A 22,170-nucleotide genomic window follows, 5' to 3' on the forward strand; every position below is an offset into this window, starting at 1 on the left:
AATTTTCTAGCAGTGAACATGAGTTTGCGTTAACAGAGCCATGCACTTGTCTTTTGAACATGTATGGGTCTCAATCCTGAGGCTGTACCCTTGTAGGAAGGCTGGCCTTCATCACAGGTCCTCCCAGCCCTGGAGTCCCCAGGAAGCTGTTTTTGAGAGACCGGTCTGCAGGTCTGACTCCAGGACAAGTCGAGGTTAACAAAGTTAGAATGAGAAGCAACTTCCCAGAGGGCAGCTGAGGCCTCGCAGGAGGCCTGTGTCAGAATGTCCACTTTAATTAAACTATTTGCCTGCCTGTAGCCTGATTTCTTTTACACATGGTCTAATTTCTTACAGTTGACCTAAGTAACTCTCACACACCACCCTGCAAGGCAAGAGTTTTTAATTTGAAGCTTCGACCATTAGGAAAATTCATGGATGGGCTTCAGGGGGTCTATGAGTCCCTGAAATTGCATGCCAAAGTTGTGTGTCCACACACATCTAATACCATGCTGGTGGCACCAACAATTGCCACCTGGAAACACAAGTCATTCGTGCCAAAGGGCTTTGGGTCTTATGGACTAAACTTCCTTAAACATCTCACTCTGTGAGACAGCTTCCGGCCTGGCAGAGTCATCAAGGCACCTCCAGACAATGTGAGAATCTCACTGAGTTTTATTTCTCTTTCTCTAGAAAAGGGCTAGTAACAAATTTGAGACTTTCATAGAAGACTTTCATACTTAGCTGAGTAGCAGCCATGAACTTCAGCCCAAGGAGAACGCGTTCACTGCATCTTCACCTTTGTTCCCACTGGAGTCTCAAAATATCCTTGGGAAGGACATGAGGCAAGGACATCACTATTCCAGTTTCACTGATAAGAAAAAGAAGGTGCACAAAATTTAAATGATTTGCCCAGAGGATGTAGCTAGTTTTTCCTCGAACCAGCTCTAAAACCCTCTCAACCAAAGCGTTTTCCATTGGAAAGGAAAAGGGGAAATTTTCCATTTCCCAAATTAATTATCCCAGTAGATCAAGAGACCCTTCAGGAGACCTAAAGTCAACTGGTGAAGATTCACAGTGTTAATTTCTGCTCGTCTGAATTTCCACAGGGATGAATGGAGCCACAGCCAGTCACGGTAAGCTGATTAAATAGGCACTTTGCGAGCCACCCACCAACAGGAGGCCAACTCTATCTGCTTTTTTAGTATTCCTGTTGTTGTGTAGTCCACTCCCACAGGGAATCAGGCCTGACCCCTGTGACAACAGAATACTGCAGAGGTGACAGTGTGTTACTCCCAAGGCTTGATCATTAACGGTACTGCAGCTTCTGTCTTCATCTCCTGGCCAGATGGCTCCTTCTGTGGGAAATTGGTCACCATGTTGCAAGGATGTTGAAGCAGCTCCATGGAGAGGTGCATGCTGAGAGAGCTGAGGCCTCCCACCAGCAGCCAGTGCAATTCGCCAGCCATGTAGGGGAACCACCATGTCAGTAAATCCTCCATCCTCTGTTAGTCCCACCCGTGACTATGGCCACAGCTGACATCTGATTGCAACCTCAAGAGAGACGCTCAGACAGAATTCTTGGCCAAGGCACTCTCAAATTCCAAATCCAAAGTAACTGTGAGCGATCGTAAATGATTGTTGTTGTTTTAAGCCAGTAAGTGTTGGAGTGATTTGTCACACAGCATTAGATAACTAATACAAATCACATCCACCCCCCAAAACTCTGCCAGCACCCACATAAGTGCCTCTGCAGGACACCCCTTTCTGTAAATATGGGATAGGCTGGGGCATACGTGACCCTCAAGAGTGGGCACAGACTCTGAACCATCTGACGTAGGTCACTGGTTCCTAGTCCCAAGCATCAAATCCCTGCTACATCGGGAAGGGTTCACAAATGGCAGGAAGAGAGATGGTAGAAAAATTCCTGCAGACACTACCCAGAGTCCACCCTAGCACTACCGCCCCTCTTTCTTAGAAGTGGAACCCCCAATTTTTAACTGGGCCTATGGTCGTCCAGAATAAAAACTGTTCCAGCCTCTTTGCTGAGCCTAACTTCTGGCCACTGAGATGTATGGTGACATGCCACATGGCAGCTGCCAAGACACTTCCTCAAAAGGCAGCAGGGACGCATCCTTTGTCTTATCTTCTCCCTCCTCCCTCTGGTGATCCTGAAGGCCCAGCAGAGCCTTGGTCTACAAGGTGGAAGCTCTGAGTGAAGGGTGACAGAGCAAGCAGATGCCGCCTGGGCTCCTGGCAGGTGGGCACACTATACCAGCCCTGGTGTCCCGCACTAGAACTCTCTATCTTCTTTATCTTGGCCTTGTCTGTGTTTTGCAGTCAAATTTGATGCCAGCTAGCACACTGCACTGTGAGAGCTGAATTACACAGGCCAGCGGCTTGATCCGAGGGCCCAGAGCCTCTCACCGCAAAATGCTGCGTAGTTGGCAGTTATTCAGGACAACTAAGCATTTGCATTGGACACAAGGCAGATGACTGCGTCCATTCACTCCAAAGATCACAATAGCCACATTAATAATAATAATTAACATTTGTGAAAAGCCTGCTCTATATCAAGCACTGTGCTAGCATTCTGCATGGACAAACACATTTAATCTTTGCACAATTAACACATTTCAGTCTACAACTACCCTATGAGGTTGGGTTGCCATTATTTACGTCTGGTGGACAGGAAACAAAAGGAACAGAGAGACGCCGTCACTGGCCCCAGATAACAAAGCCAGTCAGTGCTCGGGAGGGAGTCCTGACACCACCAGCTACCTCTCCAAAGGGAGGCTCTTAGCAGGTCCCAAACCCGAGTCTACCCACATTTGGGCACAGCGGATGAACTGTGCGACCTCCATGTGTTTGAGTCATATGGGCTTGGCCTCGGCAGGTTGATTTGTTTAGGCTGAAAGAGAACAAAGAAGGGCTTTCTGCCCAGGTGCCTGGAGAGGTGAGCGGGGGTCTCTGGTCTGCCAGACGCTCTCTGGCAAGAGCTGAAGAACTCGCTTCCTGGCAGACAAAGGGAGCGTTGGCTTGGCCTGGGAGGCAGGGGGCACGCTCTGTGGCCCAGAGGGAGCGCCATGCAGTCCGTCCAGAGAAGCTTTGAGATCTGGGGCCACCTGGGCAGCCCAGGGTCTGCAGCAGCCTCCTGCCAGTCACCACAGCTGGAACCTGGGGGCTGTGGAGGGCTCCGAGGTGGAGGATGGTCCCATATGTCTGGCGGATACCATGGAAGCAGCCGTCTGTCCTGAGCCAGTCACACAAAGGAGCCAATTTCCCGCTGTGTGGGAGTCCCTGAGTCCAAGCACACTTGGCAAGGAGCCCTCAGAGGCCAGTGTCCTAGCCTGAGATGGCAGGGGGCAAAGTTGGTGAAATGTAGGTCGTCCGTGGTGGTGAGTCCCACCCTCACCCAGAGGCCAGTAAGGTCAGCAAGCAAGACTCTCCACTGTAGCTGGTTCAACTGGATTTCACTGCCAGTATTCCCTGTGGGTAAGAGTGGTATTTTCAACATTTTTTTTTTTAGACGGAGTCTCACTCTGTCACCCAGGCTAGAATGCAGTGGTGTGATCTTGGCTCACTGCGACCTCCACCTCCCGGGTTCAAGCGATTCTCCTGCCTCAGCCTCCCGAGTAGCTGGGACTACAGGTGTGCACCACCACACCTGGCTAATTTTTGTATTTTTAACAGAGATGGGGTTTCACCATGTTGGCCAGGCTGGTCTCGAACTCCTGACCTCAAGTGATCCTCCCACCTCGGCCTCCCAAAGTGCTGGGATTACAGGTGTGAGCCCCCAAGCCCAGCTCATAAATATATAAATATGATGAATTCATTGACTAATAGAGAAACAGGCCCCACAAATGTCTCCAAATTCTGTTTTTAACTGCACCAAGACTGCTGGAGTTTTATGTTTCAGACCACATGTGTGTTTTTCCAAATAGCCATTTTTATGGAAATCTTAATATTGTCTGAAAGTCAATTGTTCTGTGAATGAGATGTTTACTCGCTTGGCGGAAGAAGGCAGAACTAATCCACTGCTTGGGGTCCTCTTCTATGACTGCAGCAACCGTGGGTTTTGATGACCTTGAGCTGGACTTAGATGACCTTCTCAGTGGCACGCTGGCATCGGCCTTCCTAATAGAAAACAAAAGGAGAGAAAAACAAAAGAAAAGAAAATCCCGACCATAGAATCTGTCGATCTCTGTGGTGTAAGTGTTTCCACCACGGCCAACATCAAACACCCGAGCTGCCGTCACTGAAAATGGAGTTGGGAAGTGAAGAGCCAAACCCCTTCCCGCCCATTTCCAGTGAGTAGGTGTGACATTCTCCATCAGGCACGGGCTGACACCGGTTATCTCCGGCTAACACCGGTTATTAGTCCATGGGGCAGGGGTTCTAGGATGGCCAGAGAATGCCACCCAAGGAGTTGACAAATGCACACCCTCCATCCCAGACACGGTTTCTTCTGTGGCATCGAGCAGGCCCTTCTACAAGTGGAAACTGACTTTTTCCCACCCAAATGACAAGGTCCTGGGGTCAGGGACACGGTGTATTTCCCCTGTACCTCACCCCTTCTTCCCCCATCCACAGCGCCTGGTTCACACGAAGTTCTGAGCAACTGGAGGGACGCGGACAGAATGAATTGCAAGAGGATGTGGGGGTCCTAGCTCCACGTTGGATGGGACCACCCCATGTTTCCATGCTCCTGGAATCCCACCCTGAAGCTGAGCTCCACGCCCCCACTCCTAGAGCACTTTCAGAGACTGCAGCCTCAAGGAATTCTACTGAGTTCAGCAACCGGCAAAAGCTGCCTGGGGAGCACGGTGGAAGTTAAACGCCATGAAGAGAGCATCCTGGGCCCCCAGACTCTGGGGTCAGGAGTCTCACACTGCCACGCTGCCGGCTCAGGCATACATTATCAGTCTTCATACATGTCAGAGCAGGCCTCAGCTGCTAGCCCTCTACACCAGCCCTGCAAACATTTCTTCAATTATTCAGTCACCAGGCACACCCAGCTAGTCCACTACTTCAAAGTTACATTGTTACAAAGCATCAATTACGGCAAGGTTTAGGGCTGAGCTGCCAGGCCCGGACACTCTATCCCCCAACCCTGACCACCCCAGTCTTTCTCTCTCTCTTTCCAGTCGTCTCTCTTTCTTTCTCTTCTCTCTCTCTCTCTCTGTCCACTCTATCTCTGTCCCCATCTCTCTTCTCCCCTTCTCCCTCTCCTTCTCTCTCTTCTTTTGTCTTTTCCCCAGCTCTCCCTCGCTCCTGCCTTCTCTCCCTCCTTGTCTCTGCCCGTGCCCTCCCCTCCCCATCCAGGTGGGTGGTCAGGCCTTGGTTAAGGCTGGGTCATCCAGAGAGGAGGGGAAGCCTGGTGGAGCTCCTAGCGCTGAGCAGACCAGACAGACTTGGAGAAGGAGATGGGAGCAGGGATCAGGAGGGAGAGTGCAGGGGTGCCCCTGCCATAACAAAGCACCCCAAACCTGAGACTTCAACGACAGAGTTTTATCATCCTATGCTTCTGGAGACTGAGGTCGGAGATCAAGGTGTGGGCAGGGCCAGGCTCCCTCTGAGAGCACTAGGGAAGGGCCTGTCCCCCCACCCTGCACTCTCCCCCCAGGGATGGTGGGGGGCGCTCCCTGGATAGTGGCTGGGTCTCTCCACACTCTCCATGGCACTCTCGCTCTGTGCAGGTCTGCCTCTGTGTCCTAATTCCTCCTTTTCATAAGGACAGCAGTCATATCTCCATGGCACTCTCCCTCTGTGCGGGTCTGTCTCTGTCCTAATTCCCCCTTTTCATAAGGACAGCAGTCATAGGGAGTTAGCGCCCACCCTGCTGACCGCATTTCAACTTGATCACCCCTGGTCAGATCCTGTCTTCAAGGAAGGTCCCATTTGGAGGTGCCATGGGTTAGGGCTCAGCAGATGTTTTGAGGAGCACCATTCCAGCACAACAGCAGGGCCTCCTGGGTGGGAGAAGGAAGGAACGGCTGGGGCGGGAGGGCCTGTGTCTCTGAGGCAGCTTGCGGCTATGGAGTAGGTGGCCCCGTGGGTGAATTTGGGATAGGGCCTTACTGTGTCCCTGGTCCTCCCAGGAAGGGCCTCCTGGACTCTCCAGGGCTCTGTCCTTCCCGATGGTGTCAGCCATGCTGCGGCCTGGTCTGCAGGGTCAGTCACTCATGCCCGCCATACTTGGACTTGTTTTTTTTTTTTTTGAGACGGAGTCTCATTCTGTCACCCAGGCTGGAGTGCAGTGGCGCGATCTCGGCTCACTGCAACTTCCACCTCCCTGGTTCAAGCAATTCCCTTGCCTCAGCCTCCCGGGTAGCTGGGATTCCAGGCACATGCCACCAAGCCCGGCTAATATTTTTGTATTTTGTACTAGAGATGGGGTTTCACCATGTTGGCCAGACTGGTCTCAAACTCCTGACCTCAGGCAACCCGCCCGCCTCGGTCTCCCAAAGTGCTGGGGTTACAGGCGTGAGCCACCGCGCCCAGCTTGTTGTTTACACCCCAAATGAGCAATCTGGAGAAAACAAAAATAAAGCCCCCATCTGAGACTGTGAATTAGGTTTCTCAGGAGATGCCCTGTAAACTGTGGATGTCTTTCCCAGGTCCTGGAGGCCTAAGACAGCAGGCTGAGGAGTACAGCTCAGGAAGTGGGAGCAGGGAGGGCTCAGCAGGAGCTGGGGGTGATGCGACGCCCTGGAAAAGCCCTGACATCGGAAGCAGCCCGTTGAGGCTGCTGGGGAGGAGTTGGCGAGACCTGGAGCCAGGACGGTGGTGGGACTGGAGAGACACCGATGGGCTTGAGGCCAGGAAGGAGGGGAAGACACCTCATCCCTGACTCTGCAGCACAGGAGCTCCAGCCACTGCAGGCTCCACACCGCAGCCCCGCTGCTCCCTCTGGGTGCTCCCACCTCATGGAATACCTGTTTCCAGAACTCACTGACGCCCGGCCACCACGCCCCTCAGGCTCCAGACACTGCCCGGCTCTGTCCTCGGTGAAACGTCCTGCCTGTGGTCCTGTTCTCTCTGGCAGGACCACTGCTCTCCAAAGTGACCACTGGCTACTCTCATCCGTGAGGGCGTGCTCCAGGGATGGCAGTCAGCTAGTGGGCACCTTGCACACGGCCCTGCTGCTGTGGACAGAAGCACAGTGTAGAATAACAAACAGGCATCGTGATGGCTAATTGTACATGACAATTTGGCTAGGCCACAGTGCCCGGATATTTGGTTACACATCACTCTAGATGTTACTGTGAAAATATTTTCTAGATGAGGTTGACATTGAAATCAGTAGATGTTGCATCAAGCAGATCACCCTCCATAGTGTATGAGGAGCTCATCCAATCAGCTGAGCCTCCAGAGAAAGACTGACCTCCCCAAAGAAGAGGGAGTCCTGCCAGTCCACAGCCTTTGGACCCGAGCTACAGCACCAGCCCTTCCTTGGGTCCCCAGCCTGCTGGTCTACCTTGCAGATTTTTACCAGCCTCCACAACCACATAAACCAAATTCTTTTTTCTTTTTCTTTTCTTTTCTTTTTTTTTTTTTGAGACGGCGTCTCTCCCTGTCGCCCAGGCTGGAGTGCAGTGATGCAACCTTGGCTCACTGCAATCTCTGCCTCCAGGGTTCAAGCAATTCTCCTGCCTCAGCCTCCTGAGTAGCTGGGATTACAGGCACGCACCACCACACCCGGCTAATTTTTGTATTTTTAGTCGAGATGGGGTTTCACCATGTTGGTCAGGCTGGTCTCAAACTCCTGACCTCAGGTGATCCACCTGCCTCAGCCTCCCAAAGTGCTGGGATTACAGGCATGAAAACCAATTTTTTAACATTAATCCCTCTCTCATATATGTGAGAGAACCACCCTAACGGTTCTGTTTCCCGGAGAACCTGACTAAAACAGGTACTCTTGGATTAATGAGCTGCCACTTGGATAGTTTTATTTAAGATCAGGACATGCACGCTCATGTGGCTACACTGAATAAAGTAACCAGATGTATTAAACCACAAGGGCCAAAGGGAGTTTTGGTGGTGATTTGCATGTAGGAGCAAGTCAACGAGAGCGGCTTTGATCAAATGACCAGCAGGGGGCGCTGTGGGCCAGAAGGGGTGAGCGTGGAACCAGCCCCTGCGAGGGAATGAAGGACACACTGTGGCCCTGGTGTTCAAGAACAAGCCCGTCACGTCTGTGGGTGCTGGCAGGGCAAGGTCGGGTGGCAGCTCAGGCCCTATGGCACCTGCGGGAACCCAGGAACACCCCACGTCTTGACTGGGGCCTGCACAGGCAGAGCTGAACCCTCAGACAGGAGCAGGGTGAGGCATTTTCCACGCCAGGCCTTTCCAGCTTCCGTCGTGGCCTCATGGAGATTGGCGGGGCCGTGAGCATCACACGGTCTCATCCCCTGCCTGCGAAGGAAAGAACTCAAGTAAGGACAGATGGTGCATTCGCCTGTCACCTCTACTTGTAGGCAGCAGTTTTCGGGCTCGGCAGACGTTTCTGTCCTGGGCACTGTGGGATGTGTGGCAGCGTCCCTGACCTCCACCCACTAAGTGCCAGGGGCACCCCCACCCCGAAGTCATGACAATCAAAAATGTCTCCAAATGTATGGTTGCCAAAGGCAACAAATGAAAACACAAGACACCCAGTTAAGTGTGAATTTCGCATATATTACAAATAATCTTTTAGTCCGTCTCCTGTCATGTGGGGACACATGTATCCTAAAAAGTTATTTGTGTTCATCGGAAATTCAAATATAACAGGTCACCCTGTATTGTATCCCACAACGCCTCTACCTGTGGGGTGAGAACCCCTGTCCTGGGCCTGCGAGAGAAAGAAAGCAGCTTAGGGAGACTTGAGAGTCACGTGTAGACACAAAGCAGCCCTGCCCCATCGCCCGGCTGCAATGTCACCCGCGGCACGCACACCGGAGCAAAGGAAGAAGGTCAGGGCAAAGTCATCCTCCTCATTCTACAAGATGCAAAGGAGGCAGAGAGATTAAAGGGCCAGCTCCAGGCCAGACGGACCACGGGAGTGGATCCAAGGCTGGACCTGGGTCGGGGTGCCGGTCACTTTCTTGGATTTCTTCCTCCATAAAAATGGTTTAAAATTGTATTTTATGACTGCAGTGATATAAAGATATTATTACTGTTATGTTAGTAATTATGGTTATTAATATTATATGTTAAAAGCTTCTTCAATGTAAACATTAATTTTTTTTCTTTAGATTTTAATGGAAATTAAATGATGCTCCCAGCCCCTTACAGTGATTATGGGCGGGGGGGGGCCTGGATACTGAGCCTCCTGGGCTCAGGACGAGCCAGCCCTGCCCTCCACCTCTTCCCGCTCTGAGCCTCCTGGGGACCCACTTCAGACACAACAGCTGGGGCCGAACTGCACCAGCGCCTCCCATACAGCTCAGGTCCGATTCCGGGAACCAGCCTCACGACTGCCCATCAGACCCGGAAGCAGGTGCTGCTGAGTGCAGCCGATCTTCTCTCATGATTAGTGTTAAGTAGACGCACTGTGTTGAACAGCAGATCTCTGGAACCTACTCGTCGTGCATCATGGAAACTGTATTCTACCCCTGCTTCCCCTCCTCCAGCCCTGGAGACCCCCACCCTCCTCGCTGCTTCTATGAGCTTGACTGTTTCAGATTCCTTGTAGACGGGAGACCATGCAGTGTCTGCCTTTCTGCTTACCTCATGGAACATAATGTCCTCTGGGTTCATCCATGCTGTCACTAATGACAGGGTTTCCTCTTTTTCATGGCTGAGTAGTACTCCGTGGTGTGGTGATGGCCTGGACTCTTTATTCATTCATTTGTTGATGGACATGGAGGTTGCTTGCACTACTCGGCTATTGTGAATAGTGCTGCAATGAACTTGGGGTGCAGACACCTCTTCAAAATACTGACTGCAATTATTTTGGGTCAATACCCAGAATTGGGATGGCTGGGTGGTAGGTAGTTCTATTTTTAAATGTTTGAGGAACCTCTACAGCATTCCCTATGGTGGCTGCCCTGGTCCACATTCCCACCGACAGTGTGCACAAGGAACACTTGATCCTACTCTTCCACACCCCTTCCCCATCTGGACCCTCTTCACACCCCTGATCTCTGCCAGGGTTGGGGGTCCGCCTTCCCCCACTCACCCTCTTTGTGACCTTGAGCAACCACCTCGGCCTCCCACCCTGTTCTTCTTCTTGGCAACACGAAGGCTGGGGGCAGACAGTGGCAAACGCCATTTCCCACTCTACCTGTTTGGGTTCCTACGCTTTTCCCTGGCCCTGAAAGGCAGCACTGCCACCCTTTCCACTCCTGCAGGGAGATCTGCCACACGAAGGGGAACGCATGTGAAGCAAACAGGCGACAGGGTCACCTGCCCTCCCAGACATCCTTCCACAGCGGGGAGGATGGAGGAGAGAGGGAGGGGCACACCCTGGAAGCTGGGGAAGGTCTCATTCCTGGTTGGCAAACTCTCCTCTTCACACCCACCCTGCAGGAAGTGGCCCTGCCAGCCCTCCTGGGGCCACTGCAGCTGCCGTGGGGCCTGTGTTCCCAGGTCCTTGGCTGCCCCTCCTCCCTCCTGTCCTGCCCCACCCATGCCTGGGGGGGCCTGCCTATGGCTCTACTGGAGCTGCCTCGCTGGTTCTTTCACTCCCGTGAGAAAGATGCTGCCCATTCTCAGGCATCAAACCTCCAAGTCCTCTGTGGAGCAAGAGAGAGAATTTGACTGGAAAAGTGATTTCAAACCCAGTATCTTGACCCACCAGTGACCCCTCCTCAGGTGGGGCTCAGGTGACCTGTGGCCAGTTGGGCTTAACGTGCAAGTGAGTTGTATGTTGTCTGGAGGTGACAGGGCACCCCTCCAATTTTATAACGTCACTGTCACCTGCCTTTCAGCACACCCCCAGAGGCGAGAGAGCGTGCGTTGGTTTCTCCAGCATGCAGGAATCACTCACGGCATGTCGACCCTGGGTGGATGGACAGGGTTTCCTCATTCACGGTGGCCCTGCTCAGCTGCAGTTTCTCTTCCTGGAAAAAGAGCACAGAGCCCCAGGCATGGGCCATCACAGCTGATTAGCCCACACACGCCCCAGATGACAAGGAGTGATGGTAAGAACATTCAAGAACATTCTAGAACATTCTGGAGCATTCACAGGGTGGTGAGACATGCACCTTACTCTTTATATGCATTAGCTCTAAATCCTCACAACAGCCTTGGGGGTAGATTTAAATTTTATTATCATTTTCTGGGCAAGGATCAAAGTTCAGCAAAGCTAGGATGGGACTGGGACGCCCCTGAAACTCTAGGACATGCCAGACGTCCTCATGCAGCTCACACCCCACGCGGAGCAAGGGGCAGCCCTGCATCTGGGGTCCCTTTGCCATTGCAGGAATCACAGTGACGTGATGTCAGGGATGAAGGAGGAGTCGATGCAGGCCACCAGGGAACGGGTGCTATTCTCCTGAGCAGCATGATGGCTGCAGAGGCAGAAGGACAGTCTGCCCTTTCGCCTTCCCTGTTTTGAAGACTGAGGGGCTGAAGAGAGACCAGGAACACACTTGAGTCAAAAGGACTCACACAGAGGTTTGGAAGAACTTGTTAACAACCTTCCTGGTGCACCTAAGTGATCACTGTGAGATCTTCAGCTCCCTGACAGTCTGGGGGAATACAAGGCAGAAGGAAAGAGCAGAAACAGTGAATGCTCCATTCTGGACACCACTCCCAGATCAGGATCCATCACTGAAGGCACATGGCTCAGAAAGGTGGGAATCCAGTGGTAGTGGAGATCCTACACCCCTGGCTTCCCCACCCTGGGGCCATGCCAACCTCGGCTTCCAGACCCTCCGGCTCCATTCCTGGGGCCTCCCCACGCCCACACCCACCCATCTCCATTCCCTCTTCCTGGGCCCCCTTCCGGCTCCCTGTGTGGTCACTGCGGGCTCCAGGCTTCTACCTGGGGTGTATGCCCCACGGCTGCCCCATCCTCAGCTCACGGATTCTGCGACTCTGTCTTTCTCTTCCTCAGGGGTCTCTGACACCCACCTTGGTAGGAATCCTGGAGGTGCTGGGGACCACCCCAGGCCTGCTGTTGACTCAAAGGGCAGGGACAAGCACTAGGGCCATGTGCGGAGAAGCCGGTGTGGTTTGTAGAAGCTGCAGCTGGTCCAGCTCCTCCCTTGAGCTCTCTCCTGCCTGGTCTGACCCACCTGTCTCTGCCGCACCCTACCCCAGCCTTTCCAACCAGTCACAGCCTCTGAAACGAGAGTGCCCGTGCCCCTGCAGGACTGGGCGCACAGTCTGCCGCTGCTCTGAAGGCTCTAACCGGGGGCGCTTGCACCCCAGCTCCCTCTCTGTCTCTCCCTCCTCCCTTCCTTCCTTTTTCCCCGTCTCCCCTGCCTGCTTCCTTCCCTCCCTCTCTCTTCTCTCTCTGTCCCTCACCCCTTCCCAGACTTTCTAAGCTAGCCCACCCCCCACCTCTGAATATACAGACCCTGGAGTCCCTCAGCAGGCAGCCCTGGCCCACCTGCACCTCCTCTGCCCCTCCTCTCTCTGGCACCTACACTTCTTCTGGGTTGTGCCCTAAAGCCTGACTCTGGGAGTGAAGCCCTGCCCCGCCCCGCCCCATCCTCGCCCTGTCCCCACCCTGCCAGGCCCTGCCCTCTGCCGCAGGTGCTTGTCCCTGCCAGGGACTGCCCCATGGCCTCAGCACCGAGGGGCCAACACTGGGACAGGACACGGAGCACTGCCCAGGGGACATTCGTGTCTCCACTTTCTAACCCAGGAAAGCCGGGAATCCCTGGCTGGGAGCCCTCCTTAGTTTGCAGCGTTGTGGGGTCACTGCCTTGTCAATTCCTCGCACAGACCCAAGGGAGCCACTGCATTTAGCTTTATTTCCCATCTCCGCCCCTGGACACTGGGGTACCCCACACCAGACAGGAAACAGCACAGCCCTGGTCCCCTGAGGTCCTTCATGCTCCCCATTCCTGCCACCACCTCGCTGGCCCTGTGCCATCACTGCCTCCAGCTCCTCAGGTGCCTGGGAACTCTGGGACCTCCAAGAGTCAGGTAGTCTGTCTCCCTGGGCCGGTGTTTTCACTCGGGTGCTCATCTCCGATGGCCCCAGCCACCCCAGACTCAGTTTCTCCTTGTGGGCTGCCCCCTCCTCAGTCTACTGTCTGAGTTCCCTGTGACGCCTTCCTGGGAGCACCGAGTTCCCTGTGACGCCTTCCTGGGAGCACCGAGTTCCCTGTGACGCCTTCCTGGGAGCAATGCCCCTGTCCTTACCTGAGCAATATCTTCAAGTCAGGCCATCTCATAGGTGCTGAACAGACCCCGGACAAGCTGCTCCGGTGATGGGCGGTGGCTGGGTGGGGTGGGGTGCGATGGGGTGAGGGTGGTCCCACGGGAGGGTCCCACCCAGCACACAGCAGGTGGCAGAGCATGTCTCAAATTCCATTCCAGGTCCTGTGAGGCCCAGCTGCACCCCAATTCCAGGCTCTTCTGAGCGTCCCGTCCCCTTGCCAGCATGTGAGGAACCTAAGAGTCCGTTTTGCTACGGGAATCAGGCTGAAACCATCATCCTGTGATGATGTATCCCATCATCAGTATCAGATTGTGATAAATATGATTTTGTCCAACTATGAACTTTGTGACCTAAAGGCTAAAAAGAAAATTGGAGTAATAAACCAGACAGGCCCGAGAGATTCAAGGGAAGTTGCAGGCAGACTGGGAGTAATCACGGTCTGGGGTGTGTAGGAAGACTGCCTCCAACATGGGTCTGCACACGCCTACGCAGCCGGCTGGGCGAGCCACAAATGCGGGGCCCTGGCCACTCCTCGCTCTGGCCACTTCTCACGATTCGGCTTGCAGCGAGTCACCTTGAATAATGGGATCATGCCTTTCTTTGGGCCAGAAGGCCACCCGATTCTGCTTGCTAGAACATGACTTACCCTCAGCTATCCCCGTCCTGTGATGCGACCTATCAAATGAGCAGCATCCACCCGGGCAGCTTGCACCACCCCGGGGACCTGGGGGCCGGGGAAAGTGACTCAAATATGCAATGGTCGTGCTGCCTGCTGTGTGGGGAGTAACAAGGTGCCCAGTCTCTGACCAGGGATCTCATGTCTTCTGCCAGCATCCATGCGGCAGTCGCAGGTCTGTAAAACAGGCAAAATCCCATCCCAGACCCAGCACAGGGCTGCCCTCAGGACCAATCTCACCTTAGAATAGGGAAAGAGAGGGCTGGACGCAGTAGCTCATGCCTCTAATCCCAGCAGTCTAGGAGGCCAAGGCGGGTGGATCACCTGAGGTCAGCAGTTTGAGACCAGCCTGGCCAACATGGTGAAACCCCATCTCTATTAAAAATACCAAAATTATCTGGGTGTGGTGGTGCATGCCTGTAATCCCAGCTACTCAAGAGGCGGAGGCAGGAGAATCGTTTGAACCCAGGAGACGGAGATTGCAGTGAGCCAAGATCACACCACTGCACTCCAGCCTGGGCAACAGGGCAAGACTCCTCAAAAAAAAAAAAAAAAGAAAGAAAACAGGGAAACAGACAGCCAAGCCACCTGGAGAGGGTGTGAAGCCAAGCCGCTACCCCAGCAGCGGTGAGGCCAGGATGGGCCCACACTGGTGAAGAGGAGAGTGGACGGGGGCCTGGCCCAGGGCGGAGATGGGAGTGCGCCAAAGTGTGTAGGGACAGGGGCCGGCTTAAGTCACCATAGTGAGAAGGTCATTATCCAGAACAGAGTCCAAGGGCATTGCTCGACGGCCATCCCAGCTGGGTGCTAGGAGACGGGGCAGGGGCAAGAGAGACGGTGAGTAGGGCTGCTTGGCCTGAGCCTTCCGGGCCCTGTGGGAGGGTGGCACTCCCTGGCCACTGTGGTTGAAGAACCATTTCCAGACACTGCCCTGGGATGGGAGTCGTGGGACAGACCCTGAGCTGGAACATCTCAGTGGTTGTTCCACAGCATCCAGTGTCTCTTTCTCTCAGCCACAAAACTGTCAGCCATCCCGATGGTGACTCAGTCAGTCTTTCCCAGAGGAGGCAGAGCAGAGCCCCAGGCCGGCACTGGGGAGCAGTGAGCACAGGTAAGAAGGAAGCCCTCGTTAAGGCTCTAAGCCCTGCAGGTCCCTTGTCACTGCAGCGTTTGCTAGGTTGTCCTGACTGACACAGCGAGTGTACGCATGACCTGGGAAGCTGAAGATAGCCAGAAACTGTCAGGTCACTGAGGCATTTAACCAGTGTCAGAAGGAAAGAGAGGCCCAGAATCTCACAGTTACTCCGCAGCCCTGTGTACCTGGGAACACTCGTCGCCGGGTGTAGACGACAGCCGGAGACCTCCCTCCCGGAATCCTGGGCCACGTGGCATCCTCGCCGTGTGCAGTCCAACCTCCTCATTCCGCTGTGGGAAAGAGCTGAGGGTACAATTCAGAGTTTCCCTTACTGTTCATTCACTCGTTTATTCAGCAAATATACATTGAACATCTGCCCGGAGCACAGCAGTGTAACACAAACTAGAAACGAACAGGTAAAGAGGACACCGTCCTTTCCACAAGGAGCTCAGAGGCCAGTGGAGAAAATCCACACCAATAGAGTCACCGTGGATTTATAGGCAGGAATGATCCGTACGGGCAGGGACAGCAACACAGGCAGAGAGCTGGCTCACCCCAGCCACGCGAGGGCCCAGCGGGGCAGCGAGCCGGAGGGGCTGGGGGCACCCAGAATCCCACAACCCGCCACCGTGGGACAGCCTGGGTTCACTTCTGTTGGAGAAAAAGCTGCTTTTTTCCTCCAGAGCAGGAATTTGCCGTCACTGTGGAAAGGACCCCGTCCCTCGCTGACCCATGCTCCCGGGGGAATGGCGTGTAAACGGGAGGGCTGCGGTGCTGCACGGAGGCTGTGGGGGCTGCTGGCCTAGAGGGTCCTCAAGGAAGACATGCTCTGGGGCTCCTCTGAACCAGACACTGATAAATCGGGTTAATCAAGAGTCATAACATTAGCAGAGCGTATTTGGGCCTCTCTGTTGAGCATGTTTAGAATGTGATGCCTAGTTTGCTAAATATCTTTCCTGCTTTGTGTAAATTGAAGAAAGAGTCAAGCGATGCTTCTCCAGCCCCTTTTCCTCTGGGATTGGAAGGCATCCAGGGCCCTCGCTCAGGCCGTGCCTGGGGTCAGCAGCGTGTATAGGGCTTGGGCTCTGCAGAGGGACGGTGGCCCCGTGTAAGCATCTTTCCTCCGGAGACACCTGGATGCGGAGTCTTCATGACGCTCTTTGGAGAGGTCCTTTCTCACTACGCTGGCCTTAACGACTCGCCAGTCCACCTGCAATTACGTGGCAAAGGATTTAAACATGAGCACAGGGCCCCTGGCCTGTGGTGCTCCTGGGGCCCCCCAGCTTCACACGGGAGCCCAGTGAGCCACTGTCTCCACTCATGTAAGTCTCTGACCCAGTCCTCAGGACAAAGGTGGGTCTGGAGCCAGATCTGGAGCCAGACGCTAGTTCAGGAGGCCCTGGAACCCGTGCATGCGCCCATGCCCGTCTCTCCCCATCAGTTCTCAGATGCTGGGCACAGACGCACAATTTTCATGAAAACTGCAGGTACCCACATAAGACCAATGGACAGGTTCCTCCATGAGTCAGCCCTGCTCCTGCCACGGGGGTAGGGCCAGAAGACATCACAGAACGCACAGCCTCCGCCCTGGTGATGCTGCTCCCTGGCATTGCAGGGACTGGAGAGGGACAGCCACGGGAAGGGTTTGTGTCACGGGCTCCCACATCTCAGCAGGACAACCACAGGAGGTGGCACCAGGGAGGCACCACACTTCCAGGAGCAAAACACCCAGGCATTTCTCAATGGGTGTTGGGGCCTCCGAGGTCCGGAGCGTGTTGGGGAGAGGGGAAGCAGGTGAGGAAACTCCCACAGCTCCATGTATGGTCACCACGCTAGGATTCAGCAGGAAGAGAACCACTTTTCAAACCGGATCCTGGCTTTGGAAGTCAGACCTCTGCACAAATCCTGACTCACTCCTTCTCCTGTATAATGGGGTCTGGAGAAACTACTTAGTGACTTTGTGCCTGAGTCTCCTCATTCGGAAAGTGGGAATTACATCCCCTGACGCGCAGGGTTCCTACTGTGAGAGTTCATTCAATCCTGACTAACCTGAATGTCACCTGTAGCCGCTTGTCAGGTGGTTTGGAGCTGGGAGGCCAGCCCTGCCTTCCTGAGAGGGATGGTCATTCCCAGCTCTGATGCTAAAAATGGGGTCTCTGAGGCACCGTGGATGCCAAGAGCCAGGTGGCATGAGAGCCAGATGGGCCCCTCTGACTCCCCACCTGCTGCTACCAGTTCACACCCTGGCATCTGTGCCCGGCGCAGCCCTGGGCACTGAGCACAGTGTGGCAACACTCGGCACAGAGAAGCCGGGCCCTGCACAGATGTGTCCAGTGGGGACAGACCAACAACACATATGAGAAATCTATTGCCTGAGAGGGTGACTCACGCAGAGGGAGAGCAGAGCATGTGGAGGGGCTGGGCTGGGGTGGAGGCATCGTTCTCATGGAGGAGTCAGGGGAGCCCTGCTGAGAAACTGGAGTCTACACAAAGCCCTGAGGGGAGGGAATGCATGGTACAGATGCCTGGGAAGGGGGCTCCAGGCAGAGGAACCCCAAGTTCATGGCCCGAAAGGAGTGCCTCCCCAGCACAACCCCAGAATGCCAGGGAGCCCTGTGTGGCCAGAGTGGGGCGGGGGCAGAGGGAGAGGCTCTACCTGTCCGTCCCTCCTGCTGGGTGGGAGCCCCTTGGAGGCCACAGAGCCACACCGTCTCCTGGCTCTGTGCACACCCACCACAGTTTCCTGTTGTCTCAAGGGGCCACCACAGAACCACCCCTGTCCCTGTGGACTTGCCCAGATGGATGAGTGCTTGGCACCCACAACAGGCAGATAGCAGGACCCGGGTCTAGCAGTGTGGTCACAGAACATCTCTGCCCCTTCTCAACACAGGCCAGGCTCTGTCTCCAACCTATGCACCATCCCTGCAGCCCAGGAGGAGCCCATGCTAGCACCAGCATCCCCACACCCACATTCCTCTTGGCCCAGGCCCCACTGCAGAGCTTGGACTGCTGGACCCTGGATTAGCCACCCAGTCAGAAACGGTCCCTGTGAACTTTATAAAATTCATCAGGGCTGAGGGGAGGAGGAGAAAGGAAAATAGACCAAGCTGCAACATACTCAGCATGAATCACTGGGTCAGCCTGCTCTGCAGCCATTTCCTCATCGCCGTTTGCTGCCTCTCACCCGAGAATCACATAAAGCCTGGCACAGATTACAGATGCCTTGAACTGCTCGATAGACAACAAGTTGAAATTATGAAATGTTAAGTTTTGTTAACATTTCTCCGAGATATCCTTTCAGTTCCTGTGTACCACTGCAACTAGTGACGCCAGCTGGTCTGAAGGACTCTATGAGAAGCTGAGTCCCCAGCAGAGAATGCAGTTTCCACCTCCTGATGACTTCATCCTCCTCACCTCGAACAATCAAGCACCCCAGTTTTTGAGTCCCTCACCCTCCTTAACAACCCCAGCCCAGAACTCCCCAGGGAGACGGATTTGAGAGTATCCTCCCATCTCCTCACTTGGAGTCCTGCCGCCACTAAACTCTTTCTCTGCTGCAAACCCTGCTGTCTTGGTGCATTGGCTTGTGACTGCACAGAGGGGCTATGACCTGTTGGCCTTGTAACAGTCAGTCCTGAACTTCAGCCCTATCCTATAGTTTGGCCCAAGATCCCTGTGGTGTCCAACCTCCAAGCTGGTCCCCTGAGATCCCTCTCCTGGTGCTCACCCTTGTGGAGGCCCCTTCCACAATGCACAAGGGCTGGTTGGAGTGACCAGCAGTGACCACATGTCAGTGCTGAACTGAGAGGAGGTAATAAGAGACTGTGGCTTCTAAGGCTGGTGCTTGGTCTTTCACTGCTCTCCTCTCTTTCTCTCCATCTCTCCTTTCCTTTTCTTTCTCCCAGTCTCTGTCTCTCATGTGTGTGTGTGTGTGTGTGTGTGTGTGTGTCTGCCTGAATGTCTCTCTCTCATCACTAACTCTGGGGAAACCCAGCTGCCACTTAAGCAGAGGGCCCTGAGCAGCATGTCTTGCAAAGCCCTGAGATAACTGCAGCCCCTGCTAAGAGCCTGACTGCAAACTCCCAAGACAGCCTGGGCCAGAGCCACCCAATCAAGCCTCAGCCAGATTCCTGGCCCTCAGACACTGGAAGATAATAAGTGTTTGTGGTGTTAAGCATCTACGTATTGGGGTTGTATGTTACACAGCAATAGGTAACTAATACAATCCCAAATGCTAGTCACCTGCCTCCCCTAACACACAGGAGACCATCTGTCTGGACAGCCTCATTGGCCCCATGAATTCCCTTGGCCTGGCCCAGAAAGCTGCCCTCAGGGGCTGGAGAACTGAGACAATTCTGCAGGTCCTTGTAGGCCTGAGCACATCCTTGAGGCTCCAGTTCTCCTTCAAACCCCAGCCCAGGGATCACATATGCAACCAAAGGCCTTTACTTTTAATTTTAGAAAATTGCAAACTGCAGCTCAATGACCAGCAGGACAGCAGCTTGATATCAGATAATGGAATCTGAGCAGCAGCTGATGTTAATCTGATTGTTCCCGACAGCCTGGGCAGGGCCAGAGAAACAGGCTGCAGGTCCCTGCACCTTTTATCTGCAACACGGGGTCAAGTTTTGTTCTTGTCATTGGGCCATGTCTTCCAGTGTCATCGGCTCAGCACTCCATGGTCAGCACATAATGACATTTGTTTTTCTTGCTAATTGCTCTTGGAGTGGTTTCCATTTCCCCAGCTAGACTGAAATCTTGTGACCCCAGAAAGAGTGTCTTTCTGTGAGTCTCACACAGAAAGGAGTGTACGGTGGGCTGCCTCTCTGTTCTACCCTGTTTTGTGCCTAACCAGCTGTCCACCGGAATATGATGACCACAGTTAAATAACCTGCCATGTGACAGCAAGTTGCTAGATTCAGCAGCAACCAGTCACTCACCTGTTTCCTGATTATAGATCTCTGGCTAACGACACCACCTTGCGCACTACAAGAATGTGGAGCAGGTTGGGCATGATGGCTCACACCTGTAATCCTAGCACGTTGGGAGGCTGAGGCAGGTGGATCAACTGAGGTCAAGAGTTTGAGACCAGCCTGGCCAACATGGCGAAACCCCGTCTCTACTAAAAATACAAAAACTTAGCCGGGCATGGTGGCAGGTGCCTGTAATCCCAGCTACTCAGGAGGCCGAGGTGGGAGAATCGCTTGAACCTGGGAGGTGGAGGTTGCAGTGAGCCGAGATAATGCCATTGCACTCTAGCCTGGGCAACAGAGCGAAACTCCATCTCAAAAAAAAAAAAAAAAAAAGAAAGAAAAAAGAAAAAAAAAAAAAAAAGAATGTGGAGCAATGACCATAAAGAGTGAAGCTGACACTGAGAAGTGCTGGCAGCCCCCTCCAGGGACCAGGTGCGGCTCATCAGCACCCTCGGGTCTGAGCTTTTGAGCTGAGGCCTTTCCAAGCCTCAAGGGAGCAGATGGTAGAAGAAAAAAAATGTTAAATCCCCAAGCTGGAGGAAAGTGGGTTTGCCAAGAAAACTCCTTCCAAAATTGTGTCTCCAACACGACCCTGTTGTCTTTGACAGCAGAGACATTTCTGTACAGCTTCCCTCCTATTTAGACACACCGAGATCTCAGGAACAGCTGAAGTGAACTCGGCATCGGAAATATAAGATCAGCAGGGACACAAGTGGGTCTGAATCACAGGAAAGTTAGTTTTTTCAAGTGCCAAGGACAATTGAAAGCACCTGCTTTTGAATTTGTCAACTGGTACAAATTGGTTTTTGGCACACACAGAAATGTGACAAATTTCTACAGCTGCAAAAACAACCTCTATGCAGCAGGACAGAGACAGAAGGCGGCTGGCGTCCTCGGGTGGGCTCTGAGCCCTGTTCACCCCTGAGACTCTCCTCCCGGCTCATGTGGCCCCTCCTCTCAGCCCTGCAGCGGCCTCTGCCCACCGGCATTGCTCTCTGTCCGCCAACTCACCTTTCTTGAACAGTCTTTGGAAAACATTTCTGGGCCGTGGAAGGGGTGCATCTCTTCCCAATTATTCAGGAACCAGCTCTGTGACCCTGGACAGGTCGCAGGAACCTCTTGGGCTTCAGCCAAAGGGAAATGAGATGGTCAGTCAGAGGGTCCCCAAGAGGCCACACCTGTGAAACCCAGACCAGGCCACGTGGCCACAGGTTCCCAAGCAGCGGAAACTCTTAGGTCGGCCTCTGCAGTCCGAGATCTGAGCGCAGCAGAACTGTCACGTGGCCAGCACCTGGGCTTCCCCCGGAGCTGCTCAGGAATGCAGAGTTCAGGCCTTGTCCCCTGCTGAACTTGAACTGGACCGGCCCGGGGAGGCCACTCCTCAGGCCTTCAACCTGTCATCCGAGAGCCGCCAGCAGATGGCAGCAAAGGCCCAGCTCTGGCCAGGTCTGAGGCCTCCGGGCTGGGCTGGGCCCTGGTGCCTGGAGGACGATTGCACGCCCTGGGACTGTGAGTTGCAAAGGCACCCTGAGGAGCCCCGGGAGCTGAAAACACTTCCCGGGCTGACGTGGCGCCGAGAGAGGCTGCGAACCAACTCTTGGCTTCCTCTTTAGAGGAGAGGTGGAGCGGGGTCCGGGGGGCTGGGGGGACACTGGACAGGCTTCGAAAGAACCAGTGAGCCAGCCAAGGGCAGCGGGAGCCGCAGAAATCAGCTCGGAGAGAGTCGCGTGCAGGCTGGCGTTGAAGGCAGCTCCGGGGTCAGGCTCGGGTGCACCGCGAGGGATGGGGGCGCCCCGGGGGGCTGTGCTCCCCGCATTCCCACCACCGCGCAGGGGTCGGGTGCCCTGCTCCTCTCCTCTCCACCCAGGGCCGGGCCTGCCTCTGGAAGCCCCACAGGTTCTCTGGGGCCTTTGGTTCCAGGGGGACCCAGGAGAGCAGCAGCTTTTGTCCGTGGGGGTCACGGTGATCTTCCCAGACACAAAATCAGTGCCTGGGAATTGCCGAGTGACCATCAGCACACGTAGAAAGGGTGGCCTTTGGGACTTTTGTGCACCTCGCTCGGGTGACAGGAAGTCAGCTCCGAGCC

The 22,170-nt window shown here is 54.3% G+C and overlaps 2 long non-coding RNA genes across 2 annotated transcripts; both read right to left on the reverse strand.

Moving 5' to 3' along the window:
• Window positions 1-636: 636 nt before the first annotated feature.
• Window positions 637-12,420, reverse strand: LOC141409961 (uncharacterized). The gene is made up of 3 exons (XR_012433098.1): window positions 12,040-12,420; window positions 6,918-11,024; window positions 637-4,116 (listed from the first exon to the last, which is right to left on the reverse strand). It is a non-coding gene; the product is annotated as an uncharacterized lncRNA (long non-coding RNA).
• Window positions 12,421-15,442: 3,022 nt separating this feature from the next.
• On the reverse strand, window positions 15,443-21,487 carry LOC141409962 (uncharacterized). The gene is made up of 2 exons (XR_012433099.1): window positions 21,096-21,487; window positions 15,443-16,321 (listed from the first exon to the last, which is right to left on the reverse strand). It is a non-coding gene; the product is annotated as an uncharacterized lncRNA (long non-coding RNA).
• Between the last annotated feature and the right edge of the window lie 683 nt (window positions 21,488-22,170).

Source organism: Macaca fascicularis, chromosome 3, assembly GCF_037993035.2.
Source record: "Macaca fascicularis isolate 582-1 chromosome 3, T2T-MFA8v1.1".
Lineage (NCBI taxonomy): Eukaryota > Metazoa > Chordata > Mammalia > Primates > Cercopithecidae > Macaca > Macaca fascicularis.